General features: G+C 37.0%; 1 protein-coding gene and 1 long non-coding RNA gene across 2 annotated transcripts in view; both read right to left on the reverse strand.

The window, feature by feature from the left end:
* LOC115215875 (MFS-type transporter SLC18B1-like) overlaps positions 1 to 18,217 on the reverse strand; it is a 190,282-nt gene that overhangs the window by 31,452 nt on the left and 140,613 nt on the right. The window lies entirely within an intron of this gene.
* LOC118764800 lies at positions 967 to 16,801 on the reverse strand. The gene is made up of 4 exons (XR_005000602.1): positions 16,690 to 16,801; positions 12,256 to 12,350; positions 4,184 to 4,257; positions 967 to 1,120 (listed from the first exon to the last, which is right to left on the reverse strand). It is a non-coding gene; the product is annotated as an uncharacterized LOC118764800 (long non-coding RNA).

The raw sequence follows: 18,217 nt of genomic DNA on the forward strand, positions 1-18,217 counted from the left end.
ATGGATGGACAGTCATCTTTTCCGTTGAGTAAACAATAAAAATAACTTGATCAAATATTGCTATTGTAATGGGTAACGAAAAGTGTAGTCTTTATTTTTTTATTTTAACTGAACTATTTTTTAATATCACCTCTTTGCATATGCACAAGAGCAGTTATTTACTGTCTGCTCGCTTGAAAATAGGTATTTATTTATAAAATATGGATGACACATGATGTAAGCTAACAACAGAAAGATTAAAACGGTATAGGCAATGATATTAAGAGAAACAGAGGTTCGAATCACTAAAACAAGCACGGGAGCATCAGTGTGTTGAAGGGAAAATATGAATCAAAGAGTATTGAGTGAGTATTTACAAGAAATAAGGGAACGAGTTCAAGATAGAATATAAAATAAAAATGAACGAAAACGTCAAAAAACTAAACATATGGTTGAAAGTTACAACGTTGGTGACATCAATATTCTCTGCAATCATTGTGAAGCTATTAGATTTATAAATGAACCTCTGAACTGCTGAGAGGAAAGGAAAGTCATGTTCCTTCAATTAAAACCTTATCCAGAAAAACTGAAAGGTGCTTTTAAATAAAGATGATGCAGAATATACAATTTATAAAAGAATACTAAATTTTGTGACCCTTTATAAATTTATAATCACCTAAAAAATCTCGTATTTAGCATGGAGTTCCCACTTCTATTGCTAGTATATAATTAACTAGCACCACCTTCACAATCACAGTCATCATCACCAACACTATCATCACCATCATCTCCATCGCTACTATAACCATCACTTCATTACCGTCATTACCATTAATACCACTACTATCATGCCATCGTCATCATTATCACTATTTCTATCATCACCACCTCATTCAGAGCAAGAGACAGAAAGAGAGAGAGAGGGGGGAGAGAACCTGGAATGAGACGAAGATAAAGAAGTATATGTTTAGTTATACTCACAAATAAACAACTAACATCATCTGGGAATTCAGTGGCGAAAAATGTCATAACTGCTGTATTGATTGTACCACAACCCAAAGATTCGAAAGCTCTCACAATGAAACTTAGTATGATGAACACCATATTATAAGAACCCTGCTTAGGGATGTATTCAAGCAATCTGATGAGAGAGAAATATACAAATATTAATAATGGTTTCTAACAACAGTGCAAGGTTACCCATTTTCATAGTGAGAACAGTCGAAAACAGGAAACTCAAATATATATTTTGTCAGTAAGAAAACAAATGAAATAGTAATAAAAATAAATATGATTATATTTTTGTCATGAGAAAAGAAAAATGATCAATGTTTCGAATTTAATCTCTTTCTGTTTTTTAGTTTACCCAGTGGCACCCCAGGGCCGGATTTATAGGGGTATGGTGAGGCAATTGCTCCGGGTATCTAGATATTGGGGACCCCTGCTAGGAAAGGTATGTAACACTCAATACAGGAAGCCCCGCTACCACCTTCCAGCAATCAGGCATGATGAGGTACACTCAATATAGAAAATTATCTTGACTTCTTAAAAAATGTAATTTTGTCAGTAAGAAAACAATAAAATCAAATGAAATAGTAATGAAAATAAATATAATTATATTTTTGTCATGGGGAAAAGAAAAATTATCAATGTTTTGGATTTATGCTCTTTTTGCTTTTTAGTTTACCCAGTGTCTCCCCAGGGCCAGATTTATAAGGGGTGTGGAGGGGGTAATTGCTCCGGGTATTGGGGACCCCTGCTAGGAAAGGTATGTAACACTCAATACAGGAAGCCCTCACCACTACCGCCTTCCAGCGTTCAGGCTTGCTGAGTCACACTCGTTATACAAAGGTATCTTGACTTCTTAAAAGATGTAATGAATTCTCTTTTATGATAAATACCCATAGATTTTTGCCACTTTAGAGATACCAAATAATTCAATTAAAAAACAATTTATTGCCTTTACTGCCAGTCCCTAAACACTTACAATTCCCAAGGAAATTGTAACTGCTTTGGGGACAGCTGAGAAAAGGGGAATAACAGAACACTCCTGAAAATGTATGTATGTATCTGAGGTAGCTAATAAAATATCTGGATAATTGTTGGCGAAGAAGCTATGGTGAAGAAGCTATAAAAAATATTTTACGTTGAGATTTTAGATTTAGCTGAGTTTCATTCATTTCATAGTATGTGATAATTTTCCATAATCCTCTTTCATTTGATCAAGATATTTTAAATTTTGTTGCATTTTCGATGTCTAACGATGGATGCGTACGTGTATGACTCTTTTTTTAAAAATCAATTCTAGAAAGCTGGAAACGCAGATTTATATTGTCTTGTCTTACCCATTTTGCCCCGCCTGAATTTGTCTTTTATATGCTCAAAAAGAACGGCGATGATTTTCTGAAATATTGTTCTGAATACGTTGTAGGTTTTACTGCGTTTAGAGAAGATTTTTACTTCTCTGATATGGATTTGGCAAGGTAGTGAACATGCGTAAAACATAATCTTTTCTCGAAGTGAAAAATGCTGTAAATATTACTCATTGTACCCCACTTACTCTTACTGGAAACTGGAATAGACTTTCAGAAATAGCTGTCTGAATTTCCCCGTTTTTGTCTCTACCCCCCTCCTCTCTCTCTCACACACACACACACACTTATCATGCCTTTGGAACAAACAACAACCACAAAAATAATTTTTTTCTTTTATGTAATTTTCTGTCATTTTATCTTATTTTACATTCTCAAATATATGTAGTTCACATTAAAAGAAGAAAAAAACTCTTACTTCACTCTTCTCTCCTTCATTGTACTTTTCACAATGAAGGAAAAAATCAAATACCGCAAGTGGATGTGTGAAAAACAAAATTTGAATTTTGAAAAAGTATATCTATAAAGCAAAATTTTCAGTCATTTATTTAAACTTTCTCTGGTAACTCATCAAATTCAATTATTGGAAATAGATGGGTTTTGAGATTTAGATTTAGTAATTTTCTAAGATTATAAGTCTTGGGTATAAGTGACCCACTGAACTTGAAGTGCCCCCACCCTCTTGGTTTAAATCCGGTCCTAGGCTCCACTTCTGCTTTGCAGCTTCAGGAACATTGACATTATTTTTGATTGCATACACCTTTTAGTATCAATAATTGCTTATATTTTCTCTAATTCTTCCTCGTCTCCTTTCATCACAATCATTTAATCACTCCTGGTGCATACAAACATGCATACATTCATAGTACTTGACCGTCCTACCCATACTTACTCACTCATGCTAAGACATACACTGACTCTGCCGCTATTTACTAATCTTTTAGCACCTGTCCGAAATAATGGATGATGGAAGGAAGATAGATATGTATTTAGTTTTTTAGGATGCCCACGATCTATCTCCACCATCCTAAAAAACTAAATACATATCTATCTTCCTTCCATCATCCATTATTATCAAGACTCCTTGCTTTTTCTCTTCTTTTTGTCTTGATAAAGAGCCTGTGGCCAAAACGTTGGAAATTTCGCTTTTCCTTGTAATATATGCATTGCGTTATTTATTAATTTTTTTTACTTCTTATTTTGATTACTTGTCGATGTGGCCCCCACAACAAATTCTTCAGATTTGGACTTTAACTCATCTTGGTAGATCTGATCTCAATGTAAAAGATAGATAGCCAAATACCACATAATCAATCCATTGTCCTTCGTAATAATGATACTAATAATAATTATAGCATATAACATTGACACAAGGCCACATATTTACTGAATCGACTTACTTAACTGGTATCTATGTCATCAAGATGTAAAAGATCAATGGCAGTCGTTGATCTTGGTTGGACTTGAACTTAGAACATAAAGAGATTAATTAGATACAGCTCTGCTAACTCTGAAATCTTAATAATTGTAATGATAGTATGTCTACAAAGAAACACAATCAGCAGCTTCTTAGACACAATGGCTTTTCAGAGTAGATTCATAAATTAGCCAAATATATGAACCTGAAAATGAACCTTTAAAACAATATTATAGATATGACAGATGAAATCATGATGCAACTCATACACCAAACTTGACTCAATAAAACATTCATACAGGATTTGCCAGTACTATATTTCATTCAGTATCAATCTCACAAGTGACTTTACAAAGTACGCAAAAATAACAAACAATACGACAATATGAAAAAATTCTGAACAAATCTTACTTACCCAAAAATAACTGTGTTAATGGCAGAAGACCCGATTGCAACATATATGATATGCTTTAATTCAAAATGGTAGACCTGTAAGAAATAAACAGACAACACTTAGTTTCAATTGCGAATGAGTCCTGTTGATTTATTAACATATTTTAAAAAAAGATCCCATCACCTTCAAAGGAAACTTGAACAAATTTCTTCAAGGGATACCAAATAAACTGCCTGCTCTTGTAGGCAGTTTACATGTCAGTCAACAGCAACTCTCTACTTGAATGGACCATGATACCACAAAACTTGATTTTAAAATGACTTAAACCCTAACAGGTGGTGCTACTAAGTTAGACATGGCTTGAGCTAATCTTTGGCCGAAGTGTATCTAAGTCATCTAAGTTATATATATATATATATATATATATATATATATATATATATATATATATATATATATATATATATATATATGTGTGTGTGTGTGTGTGTGTGTGGTGTGTGTGTGTGTGTGTGTGTGTAAGGTAATATGTGATAATTATTCGGTTGCCATAATAAAACTCCGATTTTCGGATGTCGGTGCGGAAATATGCTCCAGCATCTCGTCAGTTATTATGACAAACAAAAATGCTATGAAAATGACCGTTAAACAAAGGGAAATCAGTGTAAATTACCGTTATTACAACAAACAAAAGAGCTATTAGTATGACTGTTTAAGAAAGGGAAAAGAAACCCGAAGGGGAGAAAGTAAAAAACGCTCATAGAATTCGCGTATGCGCGCATGTACATACATAAACAAGCGCGCACGCACACCCACGTACATGTGCCTATATGCATATCCTCACTCACACTCGCGTGAAACACATAGGTGCACGCCCACACACACGCCTATATGTGCACATATATACGCAACCATACACATGTACACATATACATATCCGCACACATGCGCACACACACACACGTACACATACCCATACGCGCACAATTATATTCATATACACGTCTAGAATACGCATATGCTATATATGCATATGCTCACTCACACTTGCGTGAAACATATGCATGCACAACCACAGACACACTTATATGTATACATATATATGCAACCATGTACACATATACATACACACACACACGCATATATATATATATATACCAATACACGCACAAACATGTTCATATACACGTCTATATATGCACATGCACAAAAAATGCAGGGTGAAAGGTAATATACAGAAAAATATGTAAAAATATATAAAGCAATAATAATATAGGAGTGGCTGTGTGGTAAGTAGCTTGTTTACCAACCACATGGTTCCGGGTTCAGTCCCACTGCGTGGCACCTTGGGCAAGTGTCTTCTGCTATAGCCTCGGGCCGACCAAAGCCTTGTGAGTGGATTTGGTAGACAGAAACTGAAAGAAGCCTGTCGTATATATGTATATATATGTATATATGTGTGTGCATGTATGTTTGTGTTTGTCCCCCTAGCATTGCTTGACAACCGATGCTGGTGTGTTTATGTCCCCGTCACTTAGCGGTTCGGCAAAAGAGACCGATAGAATAAGTACTGGGCTTACAAAGAATAAGTCCCGGGGTCGAGTTGCTCGATTAAAGGCGGTGCTCCAGCATGGCTGCAGTTAAATGACTGAAACAAGTAAAAGAGTAAAAGAGTATATATAAATATATCGAGATAAAATGCTTGTACGTGGACAATATAAAAGCAGGTTCTATCTATGATCTTGGTGGGGAACAAAAATGTAACAATTATTTAGCCATATGTAGACATGAACCAAAAAGTTCAGTTCTTGAATTTAGGCATGTAGCGGGGTCTAAGCTGGTTTTCCAGTTGAGCCATCTTTCCATGTCTCAAAGATCGCACTTTCCACTGCCGATGGTGTAAGGCTTACACTTGGCTAAGATCTTCCAGTAGATATTGTAATTGATACCTTTTTCTTTTAAGGACCATATATGACTAGATTATTTGGTTGTTTTTTTTTATCTCAGTGTCTGAAGCTCAAGGTGTGATTGTTGAACCTGACTTTAAAATTCCCCTCTGTGAGACCCACCTATTTCTTTGACAGAACTATGTCCTTAGTGGTTGTAGACTCTACGATCGCTTCATAAATGATGGTCTCGGACATGCAAGCTCCATTTAGCGGGCACAAATTTTTATCCCTGCATGAACAGCTGGTTTTATTTTGTTGTTTTTGTGTGTCTGATTGATATTGCAAAAATAGTATTTCTCAATAAGCAGACCAATATTTGTTGATTTAATTACGAATTGAGAGGTTACTACGGTTTTACTTTGGGAAATATTGCCATCGATCAACATCCAATATACAGAAAACAAATGAAAAAAATGCTTTTTTTCCCCAAATATGAGGCATTTCTGTACAACAAAAATGGTAGCTAACCAAGAAAAGTAACGTCATTTTCAGATTCAGCGCCCTCCAATAAGCTTTAAAAAAATGTTTGGTGTCTCGACACCATTTCAAAAATTTCTTTTTGTTGACCAATGTAATTGTTGAAGACTTTTAAGTAGAATCAGTCGACCTCAGTGATTTTTGAGTTATAGTTTTATTAGAGTGTGTTAAAGAGCTGGATTAAAGGATGTCTGTAAATTGACTTTATTGAAAGTAATATCCTCAATGAATATCTAATGATCATAGATGTGTTAATGTATATATACATATATATATATATATATATATATATATATATATATATATATATATATATATATATATATATATATATATATATATATATATATACAGAAATATTCTTTTAAAAAAAACTTTTTCTTCTAATTTTTTCTAAATTTAATTATTTAATCGTTACAGTTGAAAAGGTCTCAAAATGACCGAAACCGGTACTGAAAGATCCACTATAAAATTATCTTAGCATTTTCTATTTTTGACTTGTTTTTTCATATATATATATGTATATATATATATATATATATATATATATATAATATATATATATATATATATATATATATATATATTCAGGGGTTGGACAAAATAATGGAAACACCTTAAAATTTTAAACAAATTTATTTTGATATGGGTAGGACCGCCTTTGACAGTAATTACAGCTTGAATTCTACGAGGCATGGACTCGTATAAAGTTTGAATTGTTTCGAAAGGAATTTTTGTTCATTCTTCACCTAAAACAGTCTCCAGTTCTTGTAGTGATGATGGTGGAGATATCGACTCCTTTCTTGTTTTTCTAAAATGCACCATAAATGTTCAATAATATTGAGATCTGGGGACTATGGTGGCCAGATAAGATGTTCAAATTCACTAGAATGTTCCTCATGCCATTCAGTAACAAATTCAGCTGTGTGAATTGGTGCATTATCATCCTGAAAGATTGCTTTTCCCTCCGGAAACAGTTCCGTAACCAATAGGATAAATTTGATCCGATAAAATGCTTAAATAGTTGTGACTATTAATTCTGCCATGAAAAGAAATCTCCAAGATTTAGCCTCTCCCCACTGATCATAACAGATCCTCTTCCATGTATAACAGTTGGAAGAAGGCAGTCTGGGTCAAATGCTTCTTTTGGCTGTCTCCACACGTATACTCGGTCGGTGGTCGGAAATAAAGTAAAGGATGGCTCATCCGAGAAAATAACATTCTCCTACTGCTCTAGCGATCGATTCTGTAGGTTTTTACTCCACTCTAAACACTTTCCAATGTTTGTTTTTGAAAGTAATGGTTTTCTGATTGCAACCCTCCCGTGCAATCCGGCTTTGTGCAGATCCCGGCAAACAATTTTTGTGGAAATTGGGTTCTCGAGGTGGTCATTAGGCTTTGCAGTAATTCTCGGGGCTGTACTTTTGTGATCCTTTTTAACAATTCGCGCAAGAATCTGATGGTCCCTATCTGAAAGTTTTGGTTTTCTTCTGGAGATTTGTTTTGACGAGGAGGTTTTTCACTCTTACTTAAAGGCTGTCATTACTATCGAGACAGTACTTCTTGATAGACTAAACATTTCGACTGTTTTCGTTACGCGAGCGCCTGCAATAGGAACACCAACAATTTGATCTCTTTGAAAGTCCGATAGATCTGTCATTTTAATTAATTTTAATTACCTTTTCCTGATGATATCCGAAAAGAAACAGCAATTTTAGCAAAACATATTAAGCAGCACTAATAATAAGTAAAAAAAACCATAAAAATAATCAAGATTTTAACTGTTATATAGATATTTAAAAATTATGATGCTAGGTATTTCCATGATTTTGTCCGATCCCTGTATGTGCGTGTATATATTATATATATATATTATATATATATATATATATATATATATATATATATATATATATATATATATATATAAGGAGAATTCACGATAAAAACAAAAGACGAAGACAGGTGGTGTAGAAAACAAACCGATGTATTAGTATAACGCTCGAGAATTGAAAAAGTCTTTTACGCTTCGAACCTACTCTCTTCCACAGAAAGAACACAGAAATAAACAAGGAGAGAAACAAGGAGAGAAAAAAATGTGTGTAGTGGCTACCGATCTATCATAGCGACTCTCTCTCTCTCTCTCTCTCTCTCTATATATATTATATATATATATATATATATATATTATATATATATATATATATATATATATATATATAATATATATCGTTTTTAGAAAAACATAAATCCGGAGAAGAAACACACTCTAAAATGTAGACCAGTCTATACTTTTTTCCTGGTGAAGGCCGGTTTATGGGGTTACCCTGGGTTTCCCGTACATAAAGGGTTTAACCTTATGGCGTATAGTCAGATCTCAAGAGTTGTCGGGCTAAGACCTCTTTCAAATATGAAGGGGAGTATCCTCGGTAGAAAGGCAGATGTAAACAAGAGGGCTATCGACTTCCGCCCGTACCGCCATCATTCAGCTCTGAGGGTAAATAATAAGGGATTATCTCCCTCTTTCCCGTTAGCTACTAACTTCCGGCTGTGCCACAACCTTGTGGTTTCCAAAATGCCGGCAGAAATTTCCTAAAATGCAAACATGACCCGAAAATCTCCGTTCTGGAATTAAGTATAATCCCTGCTTCGAGTGAGTCGTTTAGGATTCTCGTGCCTTCGGCTACGCATAGCTTGCAGCGTTTCAACCCGTTGATGTAGGGGCCTGGGTTTTCGAGGATTTTCCATGAGATCGAGTGTGGAACTTTGTCTTTTTTTAGTTATCAAACGTGGTTGGCCTGCGATGTTACGTATCTCCTTTCCAAGACTCTGAAAGAGGATCCATGGTTGGAAAATCTTATCTTGAACGAATTTCCAATACAACCATTGTATTTTCGTGAACGTGCAATGTCGGTACTCGTTCCTATTATTGTTGTTGCTATCTCTGCTGCTGTTGCTGCCGCTGTTGTAGTTGTAGCTGCTGATGTGGTTGCTGTCGTTGCTGTCACCGATGTTGTTGCTACTGCCGTTGATGCTATTGATGATGCTAATGCTGATAATGTTGGAGCTGGGGCTGTTGGTGTTGGTGCCGGGCTGCTGGTGTTGGTACTGCTGGAGGTGGTGGTTGCGTCGGTAATTCTGCAGTCTCTGTGTGTTTCCGGTGATGCACCTGTTGATGCTGTTACTAATACTGTCGATGTTGTCGTTGACGTTGTTCCTGCCATTGCTATTGTTGTTGTCGTTGCCTACGATGCTGTTGCTGGAGCTGCTGGTGTTGGTGTTGGCGTTGGTGTAAGTGTTGGTGTTGGTATTGGCGGAGGTGGAGTGGCGGAAGCATTGGTACAGCTATCGCCTTTGCCGGTTATGGAGGAGACGTTGTAGTTACTAACGTTGTGGCTAAAGTGGTTACTAACATTATTGCGGTCTTCACCGATATAGGTGGGGGGGAGTACTTCTACCAGAGGTTTCAGTAGACGAGATTATGCTGGTACTTCTGCTGGGGTCGCTGCCGCTGTTGATATAGATGGTGTCGGTACTGGATCTGTTACTGCTACTGCAATCGGTCCTATCAGGGTAGGCATTGGCAGGGCTGCTATTGTGGACATCAGGGAAGCTGTTGGTGTTGTTGTTGTTGGTGTCGATGTGGTTTCTGTTGTTGACGTCACTAAAATGTCCACTGTGGTGGTGGTGTTGGCTCTGTTAGTTCAGTTGTCGTATCTACGGCCGCTTTTGTTTCTGCCGGGAGAATTGGCATGGTTCACTCGTACTTCGGCTTGATAGACTACTCCTTTGGTTTTGCAGTGGCCTCCTACCGGCCAACTGTTGCGGAGCCTGCATGAACAACCTGCCTCTTCCTGTAGCCAAGGCACGCTAACTAGCATGCTCTTAATATTAGGGGCACAACTAAACGAGACTCTAACGTTGTGCCTCGTGAAAATTTGTCCGTACATATGGGAGCTTGTAAAGTGCTTGTCTATTAATTTCAAGAAAAGTCTACCGACGGGCGTTATAATGTGACGGGAGAAGTAGGTGCAAACCAAATTGTATTTCTGCAGGGTTTCTTTTTGCGGTTGTTGGGTTCCGGTATATAGGAGATGCGGTCCCTAAGCACGCTGTCGGATAGGGCTTCATTATAGTATAGGGCCGACGCGCCGAAGGCTTCTTGGTTAGAGGAAAGGTTTGAAATCCTTTTGCCTTTACCCTTTACCAGGTTCCTGAACACGATGGGTGGGTGTCAGGAGGCTGTGTTCATGTATGTTAGCATCTCGTTTGTTTAGCGGTACAGCCTGTGAGTACCGGAGCCCAGGTCCAGCTTGACATCTAAGAAGTATGCTGTGGTGAGTTTGGTTTCTATGGTGATCTTCAATCCCACGAACGCAAGCATGCTGATTAAGTCCTTCTTAAGCCTATCTAGTGCATAGCCTCTTACTTCCTTAGAGATGACAAGAGCGTCATCTGTATAGAGGCCAAAGAGAACTGAGGGAAACTTTTTCCTAAGGGTGTCCAGGATGTACAACCCTATGAGGTCGCACGTGTCGTAGGCCCCCGTCGCTACGTCAAAGGAGCACGTGGGGTCGGATTGCTTGACCTGTCATGCATAATAATTTTTACATCTCTGTCGCTAAAGCTAGTGAAGCCGCTATCGAAAGAAAGCGCTTTGGTCAGTAACGTTTTAGATATAGACAAGTAAAAATCGAATATATCAAATTGCGTGAAACTTGCCCTGCCTCTACCCTGGTTGAGGTTAAACCATGCTTTCACTTCGTTGGTGACCCCTATATCAACGGGGCGAAACACTTCAAGCTATGCATAACCGAACGCACAAGAATCCTAAAATTCGCTAAAGAGAGCCAGGCACTATGTTTAACTCCAGAACAGAGATTTTCGAGCCATGTTTGCATTTTAGGAAATTTCTGCCGACATTTTGGGAACCACAATGTTGCGGCACAGTCAGAAGTTTGCAACTAACGGAAGAGAGAGATAATCCCTTATTGTTTACCCTCAGTGCTGAATGATGGCGATACGGGCGGAATTCGATAGCCATTAACAAAGGGAGATAACCCCCCCTTGTTTACATCTGCCGTTCTACCGATGCTCCTCCCCTTCATATATATATATACTAGCAGTATCGCCCGGTGTTGCTCGGGTTTGTAAGGGAAATAACTATCAAGCAAGCTAAGAATTTAAGATGTAGTAATAGCCATCTCAATATGGTTAACCACAAAGTTGGGGTGTTACTGGGCTTTTTACGTTCTGAGATTTAATAATAATTTTTAGAGAGTTACTTCCCTTATATATGCCAAAAATGCATTAAAGGGGAAAAATTGATGGTAATTTTTTTTTTAAATCGTAGACTCATCGTAGACGCGCGCTAATACCCAGAAGGCTCGATATGAATCACGACTATAAGATACCCCCGGTTTTGGTTAAACTGCACCGCAAATGTGGGAGTAGTTAGGAATCTAATCGTAGGAGACAGACAGCACACAACCTCACTTTTATATATAAAGATATATATATATATATAATGATACGTAATTGTAAGCTCCAAGGATATAGGTGTAATATGTGTGTGTGTGTGTGTGTGTGGTGTGTTGTGTGTACGTATGTATGTATGTATGTATGTATGTACGTATGTGTGCGTAAGGGAACATTTAGTTGGCTTACCATTTTTTTACCATTTGTGGAGCCAGTACATTCATGAGTGGATAAACACCAAACAACAAGCTGATTAAAGTATTGTTCATTCCACGAAGTTTAGCCTGAAGGAAAAAAAATATCCATTTGGTTCATTAAATCTGATCAGTTATAGAGGTGTAATGGTGCATTATTGTAGGGACAAGTCCACGTATTTTGTAGGAAGAATACAGTCGTTTAACTTAGACCCAAGTGCTTGACTAGTACTGATTTTATTTATATCCATAGAATGAAAGACAAATTCCTCCCCACTCCGTTATGAACAACTAAGTACAGCCAATCTGCCAGTCTTTTAAACTTGCACCACTCTTTTCTTAATCCCAATAACAACTGCAACTGAGAAAGAGATTAAGCGACGGTAAACCGAGTTCGTGACACGGTTTCCACTCTTAGTTGATATATTTCGCTTATACCAATAAATGACTTTGAGAAAGGCTTAGAAGTTACATAATCTATTTTTTTATAATAAATTGACGATCATTCTCTCAAATCAAAAATTAATACTTTCGCCATTAATCACAGGTGGAAAGCTACAAATCCAAAATCAAAAGACCATTCTAGATCTCAGTTGTAGTGCCTTGAACGGCGGTGTTGTCAGACATAGTACTCAATATTTAGTTATGTCTCTTTAGGTTCTGTGTTCAAAGCTCACTTGTAATTGGCACAGCTTTTCTATCCATCCAAGGTGTCTATACAATAGATATACTAGTTATATACTGAGGTCAACAGTTTCCCTTCAATTTTGATCACTACAATTTGTGTTTCGTATGAAATCAATATTTCCTTTTTTTAAAATATGGTCATTACCACTGTATGAAATGTTTTCGGTCCCTGTCAGCGCGCTACTAAGATTTAGGTTCAATTCCTAGTTGCACCTATTTTACTTTACTTCTCCAACATCGTTAATGTCCAAGAGAAGGACATAAATAACACTCTGTTTTATATTTGTTCTCCGGTAAATTAAATGTCATAGTTTTATTGTTTAACAAAGCAAATTTAAATAGTTTTAAAGAATTTACACCCAAGGAAATGTTTCTAATTGTGGAACACAATTTGGTGCTACTTTGGTATACGATCTACGTATCATGAAACTGCTTTGGTATGCGACCTACACTTTATATTGTGATCTACAAGTAAAGTTATACTGATCGAGAACAAGGAAATCACCTGTATCGGTTTCGATAAAATGTCTGGTTAGAGAGTATGAAGCATAAATCTTAATAATAAATGTGTAAAATGTTTAAACATTTTAATTATCTGTTTTTGTTGTTGTTGTTTTTTTACTTTTCTAGCTGATGTTCGTTCGATTCTCCCATAAAATTAGTAAACGTGTTTCAAATCTACTTCATTTTGATTTTTTTTAAATAAATAAAAATGTATATATGTTTTATTTAAGCCATAATAAATATAAATAAATGAAACATGTAGATCGCATACTAAAGTAGAATTTGACTTTTGTAGATCACGTTGGTTACGTAGATCGCATACCAAAGTAGCACCCAAAATTTGTTGTTTTTTTTCTTCTTTTGTATACCTTTCGTTTTTGCATTAATTCCTCCAAATCAGGAGTGGAACACATTACTATAAGCTGTGGAAAGAAACATATGTCAACAGTTATGGCGCGGCTACTGATTCTAAACAGCATGAAGTTATTCCCATCCTTGATAACTGTTCTCAGCTTTCTGAAAAATAAACATACTCCTTGACCTCTCTTCAAAATCAGAATTATCAATCTACAAAGTCTCATTGTGTTTGAACAGTTTCGCAAGTTCTAAAGTATCCGGTCGGTTCATAAGTATCGGTTGCAAATAATAGACTTAATAAAGCCGCGATCTGTGGTGAAAATAGATTTTTATCAGTGTTAAGTGATTTCACAACATCGTGACCAAATTCTTCTGTGAATGGACGTTGAAAATTATTGTCTGATATATTTGGTGAGAATAAAATGTATTGTCCAAAGAACACAACAGTGTTGATCGAACCAATGAGGGAGCCACATTCAGAACAACAATCTCTAATGTACCTGCATCTTTTTAAAAAGTCGGACGAAATCGGTGGAGCTTCGGTTCTGCAACGGAACACGAATGCGAGCTGAGAACCAAGCTCGGGCACCAACACGAACACGAGCACGAGCATGATCACAGCCATGAGCATGGCCACGAATACGGTCTCGAAGACGGCCATGAAGACGACCACAAAGACGGCGACGATCACAACGCCGAACGCCCAGTAGCTGGCGACAAACGTATAACACACAAACACTCACACCCGCGCTGGAATTGTCGACCGACATGAATCTCGCAGGCGAACGGACGGAATCGCTGGAGCTTCCGCTAGGCGGAGGAATACGGCGATCGTTGTGGTTTCAGAGAAATGTAGAGTCATTTGATCGCTGGAGCTTTTTCCGCTAGGGCGGAGAATCACGGCGGATCGTTTTTGGTTTCAGAAAATGTAGATTCAGTTTGTAAAAGTCATGTGTCATAGATTATTGCAACTGACACATTTTCACACCATAGGTCTGCTGAATCAGGATTGACCTGGAGCTTAACCACGCAGCACAACAACTCAGTGCTGGTGATGGAGCGTGAATAACTCACTTCTTCACTGCTATTGTTCTTATTTATCCCAGTTCAGCTCAGCTTCGACAGATCAATGACTGAAAGTCTTTCAACCATTATCAACATACCTTTTTTCCAGACAGTGAGTCAAGAACTACATTATCCAAAACAGCCTTTCTTGACGTTGTAATTGTTTTTGCTGTTGTTTAACCCCGGTTAATTATTTGACGCAGTAGATCAAAACTGTTCTAACTGTAGCCATCACAGCGTTTATTAAGACATGGCTTTTCTGTCTGAATAAAAGATGTAAAGATATCCAATATATCTTTACATTTTTTTTTCTCAAGATAATACGAGGGTCGGCTGAAAAGTTCATAGGCTGACCAAGATGCTCGCATGGAATGTGACCAAATGAGATTTCTTCCATCAGTGTTGCAGTGCTTGGATGCCATTGGTGAAGAACCTTTCATCTGTTAGTCAAAAAAGTTGGCAGCAGCAGATATGACGTCATAATTACTGCATTATTGCAACCAAGTGTTTTTTTTTTATATTGGGGGACAGATGATAAGTCAGATGAGGCCAAATCAGAAGAATAAGGAAGCCAATCAACCAGGTCAAAGCCACAGTCGCGTACAGCATCCATTGAAACCATGTACTTGTGTGCTGGAGCATTGACATTGGGAAGCCAGACCTCTTTCTTCAGTTTTTCTGGCTATTAGGTCTTGATAGCTCTTCGTAACTGCTTCAGTAAGTGGCATAGTACTTTTCTTTGATGGTGTGGCTCTTTAAAGACATTAAAATAAACACAATGTCTTTTTGCTCCTCAAATCTGATGCCATCATCTTCCCTGCAGATGAAACACCCTTGGCCTTCTTTGGAGCAGGTGAGGATTGATGTTTTCACTGCACAGATTATCTCTCTGTCTCTGGTTCAAAGTAATAAAGCCAACACTCATCCTGGGTTAGGAAACGTTTAAGAAAACCAGCTGGATCTGCCTCACACAATGTGAAATTTTCCCGTGATGTGATCAGCCTGGTGCACTTTTGATCATATGTCAGAAGACACTTCGTCCTATCAAGTCATACCAAGTTTTGCAGAATATTCTCAACTCTCTCACACCATATGTTAATAACATTGATTATTTGATTCATAGTCAATTACTTGTCATCCATCACCGTGTGGGAAACACGATCAATGTTTTCCTCAGTGGAGGCAGTTGCTAGACGTCCAGACCTTGGTTCATTTTCAAGAATATCCCATCTCCTCTTAAATTCGGCTGCTCACTTTTGCACTGTTGATAAAGCTGGAGCAACAACCCCTAATGTAGCAACCATGTCAACATGAATGTTGTTAGGGACAAAATCCTTTTTCTGCAGGTACTTGATAACACCACAATGCCAAATTGTGTCCATTTTGAAGAGAAGTTGTAACTAGTTACTTTTGAAGCTGTCAAATATCTTGAGCTGTGAGGTGTCAGTTTATCTGGGTGAAAAATAATGCAGTTATTAAGAAGAATTTAAATCAATGCATGCAAGATTTCACAACGCTAGCATCACGCATTCATAGTCAGCCAATGAACACTTTTTACCCACCCTCGTAGAGTATGACGTCAGGCCATTTTGATTACTATTAGTAACAGAGCACCAGGCCACATAAATGTATGCATTTGGGGCAGATTGTCCAGAATGTCGATGATGACACATTTTTGACTGATTGTTCAGTATACTATAATTTCTGACATCGTCTTCATAGTCGCTGCTATTAAGAGAGAAAATACATTTAGGAGCAATATTTAGGGAATGAATATACATTGAGAGAATGAAGATATTTTAATAAGGTTACCTACCTCAACTGGATAGCTAACTTCTAGTATAGGGAACACCGAACCGGATATCAAACGAGATAGCAACAGTGCCGTTATAAGAAATTTTTCTCGAGAAGCAATTTTCTTTGGTGGTCTCGGTCTCTCTCTCGTTCTCCTCTTTTTTCTCTTGCTCTGTCCCCTTCTTTCACTGTACCTCTATAGCAGTCTCTTCTTACAGTCCCACTCTTGCACTGTCCCCTTTCTCACCTTTTCTCCTATTCACTGCCCCTCTTTCGCAGTGTTCCCTTTTCTCACTGTCCTACCCTCTATGGCATTGAACTTTTCCGTAAGCTGCATCCCCTCTCACTAACTCCCTCTCTCACTATTCCCACACTGTTCCTTTCTCTCACTGTCCTTTTCTCTCACTATCTTACTGTACCGTTCTCTTGCTGTTTCTTCTTTCACTAACCATCTCTTACTTCTTCCTCTCCCCCTATAACCTTACATGTCCTCCTCTCACTCCCACACTTCCTCAGCTTCCTTCATTGTCTCTCTCTGCCAAAAAAATAAAGAAATATTGAAAGCCTGTGAGACATACATAAATCAGTACATCGTTCTTAACAACAACAATAAAATCATGAACAGTAACAACAATCGAGAGAGATCCTATGTGATTGCTCACATTGAAATAAAATATCCTTCAAATTGTCATATAGAATAGTTGTCTATGGAATACTCAGCCACTTTGAACGCTAAGCAATATATATATATATGTTGTATGTATGTGTGTGTATATATATATATATATATATAATATATATATATATATATATATATATATATATATATATAACGGGAAGCTTTATGAAAATAAACAAAAGACGAAGGCAGGGGAAAACAAACGAACAATTGTATTAGTATGGCGCTCAGGAAATATAAATAAAACAAGTCTTTAACGTTTCGAGCCTACGCTCTTCAACAGAAAGATACACAGAGAGAGAAAAACACAGAAAGAAGAAGGAGAGAAAAAAAATGCGTGCAGTAGCTAACGAATCAACATGGCGATTTGTACCCACCCGTCTTCATTTTTGTTTTTTTCTGTAAACTCTCCCTAAAATTATTAATTAGTTGATTGGTTAATTAGTTAATTTAATTGATTAATTTTACCCTTTTATATATATATATATATATATATATATATATATATATATATAATAAAAGGGTAAAATTAATCAATTAAATTAACTATATATATATAATAAAAGGGTAAAATTAATCAATTAAATTAACTAATTAACCAATCAACTAATTAATAATTTTAGGGAGAGTTTACAGAAAAAAACAAAAAATGAAGACGGGTGGTGTACAAAACAGATGTATTAGTATAACGCTCAGGAATAGAAAAAGTATTTTACGTTTCGAGCCTACGCTCTTCTACAGAAAGGGACACAGAAAATAAGGAGAGAAACAAGGAAAGAAAAAAAAATGTGTGTAGTGGCTAACGATCTATCATGGCGTCTGACTTGGACAGAAGGGTCACACGCGAGAAGGAAAGTAGGGGAGATAACAA

This window comes from Octopus sinensis, linkage group LG9 (genome assembly GCF_006345805.1).
Source record: "Octopus sinensis linkage group LG9, ASM634580v1, whole genome shotgun sequence".
Lineage (NCBI taxonomy): Eukaryota > Metazoa > Mollusca > Cephalopoda > Octopoda > Octopodidae > Octopus > Octopus sinensis.